The sequence below is a fragment of the Leptinotarsa decemlineata genome, unplaced genomic scaffold, assembly GCF_025532065.1.
Source record: "Leptinotarsa decemlineata unplaced genomic scaffold, Ldec_3_MD MMD2_tig00026358_RagTag_RagTag, whole genome shotgun sequence".
Lineage (NCBI taxonomy): Eukaryota > Metazoa > Arthropoda > Insecta > Coleoptera > Chrysomelidae > Leptinotarsa > Leptinotarsa decemlineata.
Window position 1 is genome coordinate 10,323,310 of NW_027412703.1, and position 17,161 is coordinate 10,340,470.

Sequence of the window (17,161 nt, forward strand, 5' to 3'; positions counted from 1 at the left end):
GATGGTGCACACCCACATTTTGATGTTCGGATAAAACAGTCCGTTTCTGACTTAGGTCATGGGGGTCAAGCTTTTGTTGAAACGACCTGTATAGTGTTTACAGTTGTGTTTACTACAGTAAACATAACCTGTATGTATGTATGTATGTATGTATGTATGTATGTATGTATGTATGTATGTATGTATGTATGTATGTATGTATGTATGTATGTATGTATGTATGTATGTATGTATGTATGTATGTATGTATGTATGTATGTATGTATGTATGTATGTATGTATGTATGTATGTATGTATGTATGTATGTATGTATGTATGTATGTATGTATGTATGTATGTATGTATGTATGTATGTATGTATGTATGTATGTATGTATGTATGTATGTATGTATGTATGTATGTATGTATGTATGTATGTATGTATGTATGTATGTATGTATGTATGTATGTATGTATGTATGTATGTATGTATGTATGTATGTATGTATGTATGTATGTATGTATGTATGTATGTATGTATGTATGTATGTATGTATGTATGTATGTATGTATGTATGTATGTATGTATGTATGTATGTATGTATGTATGTATGTATGTATGTATGTATGTATGTATGTATGTATGTATGTATGTATGTATGTATGTATGTATGTATGTATGTATGTATGTATGTATGTATGTATGTATGTATGTATGTATGTATGTGTGTATGTATGTATGTATGTATGTATGTATGTATGTATGTATGTATGTATGTATGTATGTATGTATGTATGTATGTATGTATTTTTGTTTGTTTGTTTGTTTGCTTGTAACTCTCAAGCTCGGGATCTGTATTTGACAGAATTATCGACATTATTGCTTGCTTGATCTATTTGCGGGCAGATGGCGCTGTACGTAACCTCCTTGATATATCGACATTATTGCTTGATCTACTCCCGGACAGATGGCGATGTACGTAACCTTTGTGATATATCGACATTATTGCTTTATCTATTCGCGGGCAGATGGCACTGTACGTAACCTCCTTGATACAATTCGAACTCACTTCACATGTATTTCTAAATTTGAAGAAAATATTTTTTTATCAACACACACACCTGCTGCCTTATTTGTAACCCTCCTTTGTGCGCCTGCTGCCTTGGGCCTGGTAGCTGATTATCAGACTCCCTCTCTGGAATCGGAAAATATCAATTTTCATTTTTTCTGAATATAGTTGAAAAAGACTAAAAAACGCTTTCATAGCATACGAAACCAAAAGAAGAAAAATAAATAAAGTTCAATAAACTAAAAAACTCGCTTTTAAAGAACATCGAACTGAAAAGTTAAAAAAAATTATTTCAAATAAGCTCAAAACAATATCGAACGAAAAATAGTAGTATTATAATTGTGGAAAAAGCGTGAGCGCTTTAAGCCATATTTTTTATATATCAAGCACCCGTGTCGCCGTCGCTTTTTTTACAATAATACTAGTATTTTTCGTTCGTTATTGTTTCAAGCTCATTTTAAAAAACACTTTTAACTTTTCAGTTCGATGTTCTTCAAAAGCGTGTTTTTCAGTTTTCTGAACTATATTTATTTGAAAATATGTCTGACAGTGATAATTTAGGAAGCAGCCTCCTGCAAAGAAAGCAAAATCACACTACGACACACTATCAAGTCATCAGTAAATTAATTATATTTTTATATTTTATAAACCGGCATATATTTAGTCTGTCTCAAGGGTCAGTAAATGTAAATGGTAAATTAACATTTATAAAATTTTCATAGCATATAATATTTTCAATTGATTATTAATTAATTTAAGTTTTAATCTTATGAAAAATAATGCAGTATGACACTTGCTTGAAGAATATATTTTGTGTAAACTGACAAAATGGCATATCAAATTTAGCTGATACCGAGAGGCACACGAACGTTTTTTTCATTTGTTATTGACAGGATCATCAAAAATCAATGGAATAATTTTCTAATGATGGTGAAATTTATATTGAAACATTCATAATTGTATTAATATAATATGATATGTAATATATTGCAATAACTAGCTAAGATTATTGAGTTCACTAGTATAGTAAAGTCACATCGGAATTTCATCATGTATATTTCAGTCACATATTCTTTATAAATATTTTGGTATCCAACAATCATCACAGGCGTCATAAAATATTATTATTGATGTTTCACATCTGCCAGAGGTCCCGTGATAGCTCACAATTTTTGTCGCTTAATGTTGTCCATATGAAAGTAGTTTCTAAAGTATTTTTTCTTTCATGTAATTCAATGTTTATATAAAAGTACCTACTTGTTTCGAGAGTGCTTCTATCACAGTTTGTGTTTGGGAGCTACTTATTTGCATGATCTACACATTTTTGTGCAGAGGCTGATTTGAAACTATTTTATTTTTTCCTGTCTTTGGAAGATTCCTACATTTTTCTGTATGAAGATGAAGGAGTACAAAATCATTAATAGTTGTAATTTTAAAAAACTTTATTTTTCACAATTATCTTTGCCAAGAAATAATCAATTAGGGCATATCCATATCACAAATGTGTTTATTATAACAATTGGGTCGGAACATCCGGGATCGAACCAGTAGGGCTAAAACGGTCTCGAGGTCAAATAACTAGAATCGAACTGATGAGGTGAAACAGCTGGGTTCGAAATATCCTACTCCACTCAAAGACTAAACTCATTGAGATCCTTCTTTTAAGTGAATATCATCTACGTTGAATCCAACGTTAATCATCACTTTTGTACAGCGACATAAAGGTTTTCCTACAGTATTTGCGCATTTACATAAAACAGTGAAATCATGTTTTTTTAAAAATTTCTACCTAATAATAGAAAACTAATTTCACAAAAAAGCTATTGCTTTTCAGATGTTTTCAGAATATCATATTCCTTCTCCTGTGTATTAAAAATATATAACTGGTTAACTGGTCATCCATGAAGATAAATCATCGCTGAGAAATATATTCGCTGGTGGTTATTTCAATATCGTTTATAGCTCAACGAATCTTTTCAGAGCCTCCTGGACAGAGTGATGGTTGGCGATCACGAAGCCGTAAATCCACAGCACTGTTCCGGAATGTGTTGCCTCGTTCTGCTTCATTTTGTTACGGTTTGCATTCGAAATAAATACATAAATTACCGAGGAAATGTCGTAGGTACTCGAATAACGCCGCGAGTTATCTATCGCAGAAGTGAAAAAATATTATTACATGGATGCGCTTTTCTCCATTCATTAGTTCGTGCGAAAAAACTGATGCCAATTAGAGATTATAGACTCGCAGTGTCTTGACAGAATATAATTGCTGCATATAGGCGTAATAATATCAATAGAAATGAGCTGGAACTGGAAATGCAACAGCTTAAGTATACCGTGTTTTGATTTACTCTTACAAACCAGTAATTTTCCAGTGTTTGTGCCTCATCAAACTAATAACATTGACACTTACCATCACAATAATATATATTTTCGACAAAATGTTCTGTGACTCACAGCAGCTTGTCCCTGAAAAATGTTTTTACTTGAAGGGCGTGCCTTACAAGGAGTTGAGAGTTTCACCTTCTAGATAGTTCTAGAAAAGCCCAAAACATTTAAAAGTATTCGAAAGCATTTCAAAATATGTCAGAATATTTTGAAACATTCTAGAATATTGTAGCTTGCTTTTGAAAATATAAGAACTGGAAGTTTATGAGTCTAGAAATGTTCAGAATATTCGAGAGTACTAAAAAGTATTCCATAACGTATCGGAATATTCTGGAATGTTATGAAATGTACGAAATTAGTTTGGAACATCCTGAAGCATTCCAGGTTATTATGGAACACTCCATAACATTCTCGAATGCTGTAGAATTTTCTGAAATGCCATGAAGTATTTTGTATATGGGTGCGGCTACCCACTGGTAGGGGTATAAGCAAGATTTGTCGATCTAATTCAATTTCTTCTCAGCCACCATACAATCTCATAACAACTTCCTAAATGAAGCCCGGTATACGAGCCAGTAACTAATAATAATGATCTTTGATAAAATTCACTCAAACAAAAATATAATCACAAATTTTGATTTCGAAAAAGATAATTGACTGAAAACAACACAAAATAAAAATGCGACTTCAACTTTCGCTGATCTTCAAACAAGACACAACCTCTGACGGAAGCACCAAACTCTTTCGAAGGTTCGAAATAGATGAACACTTCAATCTAGCAGACCACTATCATAATATTCATGCAGTCATTGTTCACTGTGGTTCTGGCGTTGAAGTTGGTCATTATTACCCCTTGGTTATAGACGAAATATACTGGTTTAAGTTTGACGATAGTCGTGTCACGAAGTGTTATGGCGATGTATTGAATTTATTGGAGCCTCCATAGATACCTTACATTTTGTTTTATGAGAGAGAGGACTTTGGCTAATCAAGATCTTCAGATGATGTGGTGCTGCAGGTTTATCCGGGTTTTCCTACAGCTGAAAAAGCAAATGCGCCACTAGAATCAATGAAGTCACCCCGGAGCGCTAATTGATTTTTATTGTTGTCAAATAATTTCATAAATTGAGGTTCATTACTCTCGAAATGATTCACCACCTTTTCTTAAATCATGCATGTCGCATCGGTTTGTCAAACTACTTTCGTTAACTCCTAAAATATTAATTTGAGTTTCAGGGTTTGACTGACAATCCGATCACATCATCATATGTGAACATTATTTTGAACGTTAAAGTTGACATAGAAAAATATCCTTAAAAGATAGACATATATATGCCATCGCGTACACTTTTGTAGACCTACAAAAAAAAAACAATGTGTAGTAAATTTTTTGTAAAATCTTTATTTTCTCTGTGATTAATACAAATAATATTCAGATGGAATTACTTGACAATAACATGAAAATCATTTGACCTATATACAAATAATTACGCAATCCTTTGACAAATAAATGATGGAACTTACTAAAATCCTAACACTGAAACGAGGAAGAAATTACAACTGAGCAAAATTTACAAACGAATGATGAAGTGAATTAATAGTTTTACTGCTCATTTTTGTCAAAAATTGTCATAAGTGAAGATACTTTTATTTTATGTTTAGACAACTATGGTACACATTGAAAAAATTCAGTATGGTGAACCATACAGTCATAACAATAGATAATGTGGCAATGAAGCCAAATGCAGTAATTCAATAAACCGATTCAGAAAACAGATGTGGCGTTTATTTTTTTTTTATTTGAGTGGCAGCCTGCTTGGCCTAGTGAGTCTGAAGCACAGCAACAGCTTGCTCAACCTTGTTCTTAAGAGATTCGTTGTGTTCCAACATATGCAACAGCTTGGTGTTGTCAATTCCTAACAACATTCCAGTAATCTTTCCAGCCATATCAGCATACATGCGCTGGATGAGAGGAAACAATATTTCGCCCAACATCTGCTTTTTCTCTCGTGGAGAAGCTGAGGCCAACGTGGTTGAAGTCAGTGGTTTCTGGCCTTGAATATGGATAGCTTGTTGAACATGAGCAGCAGCGCCTTGCAAAGTTGAGGCTTGTGGTGGATTTTTCATATCAAAGGTGTATTTGAAATTAGTTCGACTACCGTTAGCAGGTACAACACCCTGTTTAGCAAATGGACGTCCTTGCATGGTTTGTTGTTGTTAGCCTGTAATGGGTCTTGGCACGCTAATATTTCCGTGCATGGCAGTGGATTGATTTATTGATTTATTATACTTCGAAAGAATTAGACAAGTTCTTCTATGAAAGTTCGGACAGGTAACATCATCTCTTAATTTCTCTCATATAACATATTCAAACCTACTCACACAAAACATCATTCACATAAACCTTCCTTTTGAATCACCCCATCAATAGGTCCCTCACTGACACATCCACAATATTTACTCACAGTTTCACCAGACTTCTTGAGAATTTGTCCTTCAGGAACCTGAAAGTCGGTTGAGAGACTTCAATCACATGACACATCTCTAACAAAGTTCATAATCATAAAGCAGCATCATCATGAAATAAGTAGGAGAAGGCATAGTGTAGCAAATAGTCAAAATTTTTCAGAGTCGTGAAAGCGGGTTTTTGAAACTGAGAAAAAATTAAAATGAAGTGTCAAAACAAGAGAGCGTCCAACAGATGGGATGGATTGGTTGTAATTCTTCTTATATACTTGGTGATATTTTTCACCACGAAAACATGGAAAACATGAAAAATATTTTCAATCCTTCAATATAAAACGTGCGCTTGAATTTATATTTCCTAAATTTGCATAATACTTTTAAACGATACATTATATCTTAGAATATAACAATTCAACGCATTTCAGTACAACTTTTCTAGAACGCCACTGGCTACAGAACCTCAGGTCATCAACATAGAACGCCCAGGCGGGTCACTCTTTATTGCCAGCCAATTAATTAACTCATAATGTTCTCAGTTCAGTATTAATCTTGGTCGTGTGGCCTTTGCGCGACTTACCGGTTCTTGCAGTCATAAAGCTACTCCCAAAGTAGTACTTCGAACAGCACGACGTATTACAATATCTTTGAATTACCGCAAAGTATTCAGAGTGCACATTATTGAGTTACTTTGAAGGCAATATTACTTATTTGAGGTTTGAAGAGAATAATGACTTGTAAAAAAAGCTAATCTTTATCATTCATTTGAGCTGTCAAGTTGATCTGATATAGTTACAGGTTTCTTCATAGGCTTCTAACTTTTTTTGAATACGTAACATATCCGTGGTTGACATTTGAATTATCAGCGAATTGTTAATAATACTTTCATTGCGTGAGTCATTCGAGTTAGATGATAGCCGACTGGTCTGGAAAATTCAGACACTTCCGCTGAATTTGTGTTTCTTGGGTTTATTGTTCACTGCTTACACTTACTACCGTCACATTTTTGTCCTCAACTGAAGATTTCTGTTACGATTTACTTTCATTCAGTATCAATATAATAAAATCTGTAGCATCATACTTATTATAGTCCAACCATCTAAGGGTTTCACGAAGAACAATTTCTACCGGTAAGTTTCTCATCGAATCTATATGTGTAAATAATATTTATGAGTGCTGAATTAGAATTTGTGTCCTCGCTAGACGGGGGCTTTACATCAAAGGAAGGCTAAACACCTCTTGAATGTTCTAAGTTCTCCAGTATTTCGTTCATAATTTAAAAAATAGCTCTTTCTGAAGAAACCCGTTCCATACAAATTCTAAGTTTAAAAAATTCCCTATATCCTGGACCCGGAAGTCACGCAGGTAGCTATAGCTGCCTACGTGGTGATGTTAGATGATGCCTGGGAATGCTGGGTCTTCTAATTGAAACCACAAATGTGCTTGGCTCCTGTTGGTGACACCGTGCATATATGAAATTTTTTTTTCATTTTTGGTAACCAGTTGTTGTCCACCTTTGCAATTGGCTGCACCGCGCTGATGAGGCCAATAGCCAGAAACACGTGTCCGCGGTTTGCCTCCATATTTCTTGAGTGTCATGTCCACGAATTTCCTCCTTTTGATTTATATATATATATTAGACATGAAATAATGATATGAAAAGTGACTGCATATACTCTCTCCCCAACAAAATAATTCTTGCAACGCAAAATTTTCCATTATATGAGTGTTTCTATGTTTATAAAGATCACGGGTTATCATTTGATTTGATGAAACATAAGGTAATTGATGGCACATGATTTTTTAAATTTCCTCAAAAATTATTTTATAAATCACATTCTAGCCAAAAGAAACGTCTCTCATGACATATTTACTAATTTATAGAAAATCATTCATCACGCTATCGTTATATTGAAGAAATTATTGAATCGTTTTCTTATTTCTGAAAATTTAATTCCATACAAATATGGTCTTATTTTCAAAGTGAACGTATAAGGCGACATTCAAAAATTTACAACCTTGAAGTCTCAGGGGTTTGGCTCTACGTCCAAAATACTTCATCTTATCATCATTGAAGTCTTTTCTGATCTATATTTTCCCATAAATACATGAGCACCAATATCGATCTCTTTCTCCAAAGCCCAACGAGAGAGGGAGAGTAGTACTGCAAGTGCAGAAATAATAACGGTGAAGAAAACTATCTGTGATTTTATTATCGAATTTATCACCAGAAATAAATCGACAAACTTTCATGTTACTTTCAATTCAATATTCAATAGAATTTTTGGTAGGCAATTTTCTGGCCAACTTTCAGAAGAAGTCATCAGATTCTCATTAGGAATAGATTACTTCAAGGGATTTCGATTTGAATGATTCAGACTGCCTCGTGGACAATATGTCAGATAAACCAAACACCTTCGTGATAATGCATTGTAATAATGCCTCCAGAAAGCAAAAAAATTGGTGTGCAATAGACCTTTCGAGGAGGTCAATATATTCACTTTGATATAATACTATATCCTAGTCAATATTACCTGATATTATATCTGATTTCAGATCATCTCGCTCCCCAAAGGCCAGTAAATAATATTTACTTTTTGACACGCTTTTTTGAAATTCATATAATTTGAAAGGATGTCAATGGTGCTAATCGTGCTAATTTTCGCCAATGTTGCCACTTATGAGTGAGTTGATACTTGAAGTTTAATATTCAAGGCAAATGCTAAAACATTCTTTCTCTTCGGAGGCATTTCTCCTCCGCACTTAGCATAAAGGTCTAAGTTGTTGGTTGGGTGTTATATATCTTGGCATACATTGATAGTTAGAATCAGTAAATTGAATATATTCAATTCTCAACAAAAAATTATTCGCTTTATTCTGTACAAGTTCAATTATCTGAAAGGTTTCTTGGAAATGAAGTGTTCTGGAATACTCCATTATTAACTCATCCAAAGTCATCTGAACTATGGCATTACTGCATGAGGATCTGCAACAAAGAATAATTTGAAATCGTCAAGAAAGAAAGTGTCTACAAAAAATATATACTTGTCATGAAGTGTCACCATTTGGAATAGAGGAAATTGAGTTTGGAATCGATTTGAAAAATAAAAAAAGTAATCTCTTGAAAAAAAAGTATGTTTAAAAAATAGTTTTGGACTGAATATCTGTATATTATACTTAAGATCACCAGGTGAAACCTTGCTGAGGATCCTGACATTGTATTTTGTACTTTTCAATTCTTTTTTCAAATATAATAATCATGTATAAACATAACCTTTCATATCTTCAGTTTTCCTTAGGAGTTGCTTTACCCTATTCAGAAATGTCCCCATACTCAACCAAACTTCGGTTTTGAGAAGTCGCCCTTCACACGCGAAATAGAGTTTGTAACAGAATAGACTAACCTAATCTGATTGATACATGATTCAGCAGCTTCTCAGGGGCTGGCTGGTTTTTCAGTCCCATATCTTTCAGGTTGTAGAGCAAATTTTCATTCCGTTTGTAAGTGATCCATCACATATTATACACTCTCGATACATTTTGCGCACATAGTAACCAAAAATAAGCTCAAATATAAAGTCTACCAACGGATGTGCGGTGGCCTTGAGGAGAAAAAAAGAAGTGTAATAAAGAAATGTGAGGATGTGGAATTCAATGAAATCTCACATCCTTGAAAAGTGAAAACATTGATTTGAATTTCGCAAAATCATCTAATATGGAAACGGACATGTGTTTCTGGCTATTGGCATCATCAGGGCGGTGCATCCAAGTGCAAAGATAGACAACAACTCGTTTATTAGTAGCTTCAATGCCATTTCTGGAAAGTACCATCGAAATAAGTGACCACTTCACCACCAGTTGATGCCAGAATAGGCCTCAGCTCAGTCGAAATCAAGATATTAGAGATCCAGGAAGGAATATTAGATTTCAAACTACCAAGATAGAGAGATTGAATGGTACGTTCTGGTGAGTTATCAAAAGTTATCAAAAAGTTGTTTGTTGACTTAGTGCTCAAACCCGTAGTCATGTTGTGGAGGGATACTTTTGAAGAGAATTTTACATACATGCAGAATAATGCTTCTCCCTGCACCAGCAGGTTTGATCAGGATACCTAGCAGGAGAAGTGGCTATTCAGAAAAAGCACGTGTGCTTACCAGACATTAGGAACACAGATATAATAACAACTCAAAAATCCCCTTGAAATAGGGATTAGACTTCGTGATAACAGTTATCACCCGAAGACGATTGTGGATACTAACAATCGAAACGTCGTGACATGACTTGGTTTGGAATCTTTTAATATTCAATTCTCATTTCTTGTTGATGATATTTTTCAATTTTTTAATTTTCAGCTTATATTAATATTTCATTTTTTTACTTTTTGGTTGTTGCTTATATGTTATTTCTTTGTAATTTCAGTTTTTTATTCAATAAAATTGTTATTTTCCGGTTAATCCTTTTAATTTTTTACAGATTCTTTCAGGGATTTCAAATCAATTTATGAGACAATGGAAGTCCGAACTAATGAAATACACCACCTTCAAACAAACGTTAAAAAAAATATTGAAACATATCAATACAGTTTGCATAATGTCAATAGCGTGAATGCAAGTTTCTTTTTTGGCTCTGGTAATAGTATTATCATTATTCTAGATTCACCTCAATTCTCTCATATGTTCAATTATAAAGGTAAACAACCCTTGTTGAATTCTACACCTGCTAAAGCTGATAAAACGGCATTTTGTGGTACGATTTGAAAATATTTGTAATAACTTTTGACGTGTGTCCTGATTATTTTTTTTCGTTAGCGAATGTTGAATATGTTGAGCTTTCGAAATGGAAAACACGAAGAAATGCACGCAATCTGATGCGGTGCGACAAATAAAGAAAACGTAACAATTAGTGTCCGACATAGAGAATTTTAAGACAATGTGTCGTTGAATTGTAACCGCACACGTATCTCCCACACGAGGAAAGCCATATAATCAATTCGAAAGAATTTATCCGGATACGAAGTCATTCTGTGCGATCTCTAGTACCTTGTTAAGGAATGCTAACAATACCAATACAATTGTTAATGTAAACCATATATTTCTCTTGAGGTAATTATCAAGAAAAACTGTATTGCATCCTGACCAACTGAATACGAAGTTCCGATAAATAGAATCACTTCATGGACGAAACTGTAGTTAGTTTTTACCAATAGTACATTTTTCAAAAAAATTATCGATCAGCTCAGATATTGAAAAGTATTTTTGTTTTGGGTTGTATGGAAATCCTTAAATACTACTTAAAAACGTTTCAAAAATATATTAAACGCTTCTCAAGATATGTATAGTCTGAGTAACAAAATTTCATTAATGGGCTCAATGTAGAGGTCAATTGAAAAGGTTGGTTTCCATGGCATGGCAAAAAAATTTCTATAGTTATTTCCAAAACAATCTGTGAAAATGAACAATTCTGTAGTGGTCACATCAAAATTTCCGATGACACTAGTCCATAAAAAGAAATTCAAATTGGAGATGATCAGATAAAAATAAATTATTGCAAATTGATGGTTTGAAAACTAACGAAATATTCAGGTACTGAATAATTTTCAAAATAAAATGTTCATATAAACATGATTTTGCAATGAGGGATTTTGAGGGATTCATTGGATTTTTTTTTAATGTTTTTCAAAATTATTTCGATATTCGGACTTGATTTGGTACTTGAGATTTTCATATCATGATGAAGTCAGATTGGATCTTTGTTTTGCTACTCTTAATTCCGTTCTCACTTGTAAAGAGATCTACCTACGTATCTTTTCAGAAACATTTAAGTCGATTTTCAACTGAAAAAGTTTATTGAATCAAAAATCCCTGATAGCAACGGTTTTTGAAATATTTCAATCCAATCCAATGTTTTAAAAAAAGTGAAATAGTTTCGAGAATGTTTTTTTAAATGAATAAAAACTATTTCAGATGCCAATTTTCAAACAGCGAAACAACAATGAACAACAGAACACTAGATAAAACATCAAATTAGAATAAATGTTGGAACTGCCCACCACTTATGATGCATTCTTTGTTGAATTTCTGAAGTTTCAATTATCATTCTACGAATTTCTATTATTCGATTTCTCAGTTATTTCAGATTTCTCTGAGCTGCTACAATCGGAAGTTAAAATGTTAGCCTGCGCAAAAACAGAGGAAAAGGTAGAGGCAGGTGCAGTATTAAATAACAGCGTCACCAGATTTCTCGCCTTGTGATCTCTTTTTGAACGGATTCCTTATAACATAACCAGTGACTTCAGACAATTCGCATCAAAAAATTGTTGAGAAGCACTGACTACAGAAATATGGAAAATGGATGTGTGAACAAATTCTTCGTTATTCTTTCAAATTGTGAAATGTAATTTTTCATAAAACTATCAATTAGAACTTTCAATTTCGAAAATTGCAATAGATGGAATTTCAAAAGGAATAACCCAATTTCATTTGAAAATTTTGGAATGATTGTCACTTTTACTTGATCGTGGAAGTACAGAAGTCAAAAATACCCTGAAAGATTCTCCTTTTATAATTAAAAATTGACAGATCCTGGTGTTTTCTTATGAAGCAGTTTTTTATGGAGACTCTTCATATACATTGAAAAAAATTGTCATTGAAATCCGCCATCAAGTATAGGCCTCAAAGTACACATAATTTTCAATGCAACTGTGAGTTTTACAAAAAAAAAGTGATAAATAATCAATCTGACATTTTGATCCGACAGATTTATTACTACAAAACACAATTATATCATTAGACGGAATTATATCGCAATTTCTAGTTACTTTTCTCATTAATAAACCGCGGAAAGATTATAACTGTTCACATTTTTGTATTTTCATTACGTTATAGTTAATTCTCAGAATGGCTTCAGGGTTACATTTACTGAATCAATAATAGACTATGGAACATTTTAAAGATTCCTTATTTGAGTACTTCACAAATGACCCTCAATCAATATCAAAATGCAAATTGTTCTCAATTTGCATTTAGATTCTCAGCCAATGTCGTTCTTCGAACAATTTTATCAAATGAGTCATAAATAAAGAACCTGCTATGATTCAACTTCCTTTCTCATTTCTATTCGTATAAATTATTATCATTCTGTAGATTTTGAATGATGATCTGTTTAAATCTGTTTAAAATCTGTTGTTCCGTTAATCAGCTGTCGCCTCCAAACGAACGAGAACTCTCAGAAGTTGAGAAACTTGAGCGAGCTAAGGAGGTCTTACCTTTCAACATGTGATTCCTTACACGGTAACACATGATGATATCACACATCTCATCCATCTCAATTGTCATTCATGTTCGTTGAAATATTTCTTCCACTTTTTTATACAAGAACATCATGTTTAAAGAAAAAAGACAAATTGAAATTCAACATGATGATACAAGGGGTAAAAACGTTTGTATTGAACAACTTTCCATGGGGAATATCAACGAATATTGTTTTACGAAAACGTTAATACGTTAATCCCCGACTGAGTGGACTCGCTTTTATATGCATGAAAATCAAATCTACCAAGTAACTATATTTAGAAATCCATTTTGGTTAGTGTAGCCGATTAATGCTCTCCTGTCAAACAAGATTGGTTCTAGAGTTTTTCCAAAAATAACGCTCAAACACCTGATCTAATAAATGAAAACTCATTCGAAATTATGTTATGTAGAAATATGTTAAGTTTCGAAAGATAAAACTCCTATTAACTTTCAATCTCAATTAATCTATTCTATTCCATGTTTAAATTGTGGTAGAGAATATATTGGTCAAACATCAAGATTACTCAAAGACAGAATCAGCGCACATAAAAGTGATAGTAGTGATCCAAATAAGGTTATAAAATGACCTACAATTCAACAAAAATGTTATCAACTGAAAGAAAAACATCTAGAAGATTGTTTTTGGAAATGACATTTATAATACAATCCAATAATTACCTTAATAAAAGATCAGACATCGATCACTTCAGTGAAATCTATGCCTTTTTATTGAACATTGACAAAAATGTACATTATTTCCAAACCAATAACAATTCTGGTTTTTCATTAATATAATTTCATAACATTTTAAATATTTTCTTTTTTAAAAAACTTTCAACCTCCGTATGGCAGGGTTTTACTTTCATATAACAACACCTTTTCACGTGTTCTCCTCAAGACTAATGAAGGTGTTGTCAATTAATTAACATTATTTGATTTTTGGGTTTTCTCATTGAGTTAATTACAGAACAGCAGATGTCTCTGATCACACTTGCACCATAATAGTTCTCTTTTGTTCCATAGTTTTATCATCTACAAACAAACACATTCTTGTAAACTGAATTACATGACAGCTGTCATGTATTCATGCATTCAATATTCTTCTTTGTATCCAGTGAGGAGTCAACCTCTTTTAATGTAATGACTGTTTATTGTATGGACATGTTTCAATTGTTTAAATGTAACATTCTTTTCGACACGGCCAACCTCACCAACAGTAGGTTGAGACCTTTCATAATAATAATTTTTCATATTGTATCACCATTATACACATTTTGTAGCTTTTCCCTGAAGATGATAATAAATTTTATCAAAATATAACTTGTGTTCTAAGAGTACACTCCCGTTCTGCTGATCACCCAAAGATATTTTCCAAGTTTTGTTTTGTATATTTGAAATACGGAATATTGTTTGGTATAAAGGGTACTTACTAACTTGATGTTATAGTAAATAGTCAGACGTGGCAATTAGAAAAACAAGTTAGAAAAGTATTACACCCAATTTGAAGTTTCAGAGAAAAAGTACAAAAAGCTCATATTACTGATTTTCACTAGTTCGGACTTCCATTGTCTACTATATAAAATGATTTGAAATCTCTGAAACAACTAAAAAAGAATTAAAAATGAATACCTGAAAATAACAATTATATTAAGCATAATAAACCTGAAATGAAATAATAGTGAAATAAAATACAAGTAAAAATAGAACAATTGAATAAATGGAAAATAACAAAATAAAGAAATAAAACAAGAAAATAAAAATAAAAAGTGGAGAGATTCCAAATCACGTTAGTTCACGACGTTTCGATTGTTAGTACCTACAATCGTCTTCGGGTGATGACTGGACTGATTCCTCCGAGAGATGACTATTTATAGGTCGTTCGAGTACTTTCACTTATCCCCGCTTTTCATTTTCCGCTTCACTGGTTCCGTGGGAGATGACCGTTTGGCGGGAGTTGGCCATTTTTCGCTTGGTGATGGGTTTCCATATTGAAGCGTATTCCTACGCTGGCTTGGCTGAATACGTCGTTGGGCAACATGTATGCGGCTTCCTTGAATTTTCTCCTAAACCAATGTTCCTCTCTGTGCAAGATCTCAGCTTGGGACCACTCGATGTTGTATTGATGGGTCCAAACATAGTCTGCTATTCCTGATTTGCTGGTTCCTCCTCGCTGTGAGAGTTTCTCGTGCTCGGCAATGCGAACATTCAATGGCCTCTTAGTTTCACCAATATAGGATTTTCCGCACTCACAGGGCTGCAACATACTGACGATGGGCCAAAAGCTCGAAACACGTGTCTATGGTTTGCCACTTTGTTGAGTGCTATATCCGATATTAACATCTGTTTCTATATCAAGACACTCAATAACTTTCATATTTGTATAATTTCCTGGACCCGGATGCCATGCAGGTAGCTATAGCTGCCTCCGTGGTGATTTTGATAGTTTTCTTGTAAACACAAGATCTATCAACTGAAACCACATATGTGCGGTTGGCTCCTGCTGGTGGCTCCGTGCATTTGTATTTCTATATTTTGGTAAACAAGTGTTGCCCATCCTTGCACTTGGCTGCACCATACTGATGAGTGCTATGTCCGATATTAACTTCTGTTTCTATATCAAGACACTCAATAACTTTCATATATATTTGTAATTGGTTTTTTTGCCATCGAAAAACATTACAATTCATACTTACAGTAAAAATGAGTTGAAAACAATAAATTGAATATATAAACTGACGGAGAAGGTTGAACATGTATAAGATTTTTTGGTTTTGACAAATGTCGTACCTACACATATATGTCATTTTTCAATGGATATGATGATTTCATAATCTTTGACTTCAAGAAAGAGTTATTGATTGATACAATTTCCATTATTTTCATGTTTTTGATGTAGTTTCAGTAAGTTACTGTATATATTGCGGAGATTATCAATGTAAGTTTTCTTATTCATACAAACAGAAAACTTATTAATTTCAACCATTTCAAGAAAAAGGCGTTTAGAAATATTTTTTTCTGTATGTAAAACTTTGATATTAGAGTAATTTGGTTTATGTCCCGTTCTATAGAATGTTGTGCTAATGCGCATTATTTTTTATTAAGCTTTATATCACTTTTATGTGAAGTTATTCTATCATTGAGAATTCTAGATGTTGTTCCAATATAATCCAAGTTACAGTTGTTACAAGGAATGTTAAAAATCACATTTGGCTTTTTGATGGTATCTGTTTCATATTTCAATTAAGTATTCAAATTCTTTATAGTTTTAATATTTTTTTGGCATATTTTGATTATGAAATATTTTTATGATATTTGAAGATACATTTCCAAGGTTAGGTATAGATTTATAAGAAAAATTGATAGGTAAACTATCATTACATACATTTCTGTTGATAACATTGGAATTTGTATTATTGCCAGTATTGAAAATTATTTTATTGAGAAGTTTTCTGGGATAAGAATTTTCGATCAATATGTCTCTAAGAAGTCTGAGATTTTTTTGCTTGAAGGAAAGGTGTAATAATTTTTCTATTATTTCTTTCAAACAGAGTGTTAAATTGATTTTTACTGATTTTTTATGAAAAGAATAGTAATTAATATATGTGTCGAATGTCGAGTCGAGAGTAGACGTGTGGTGTGTTGCTCCTGATAAATCAGCAAAACTACGATTGTGAAGGTGTGTTAAAATACAGAGTTTCAAACGTCCTATTGTGAAATTACAGTTGGACCCTACCTAACAAACTACAAACAAACAAAGATGGTTATAACTAGAGAATTAGCTGATGAGATAAAATCGTCAGTGAATACCACTATGCTAAACATACTCAAGGACGAGATATTTATGAGAAGTTTAGCAAATAATGTTGCCGAAGCCGTCGCAAATTCTTTGAACAAAAAGTTATCAGAGGTTGAAAAAAAAGTCACCCAGCTGGAATTGGATGTCAACGACATTAGAAAAACATCAGCT

At 33.0% G+C, this 17,161-nt stretch overlaps 1 pseudogene; it reads right to left on the reverse strand.

Annotated features, from left to right (window-relative positions):
* Nucleotides 1-5,260: 5,260 nt before the first annotated feature.
* Nucleotides 5,261-5,644, reverse strand: LOC111514040 (polyadenylate-binding protein 1 pseudogene; annotated as a pseudogene).
* Nucleotides 5,645-17,161: the final 11,517 nt, after the last annotated feature.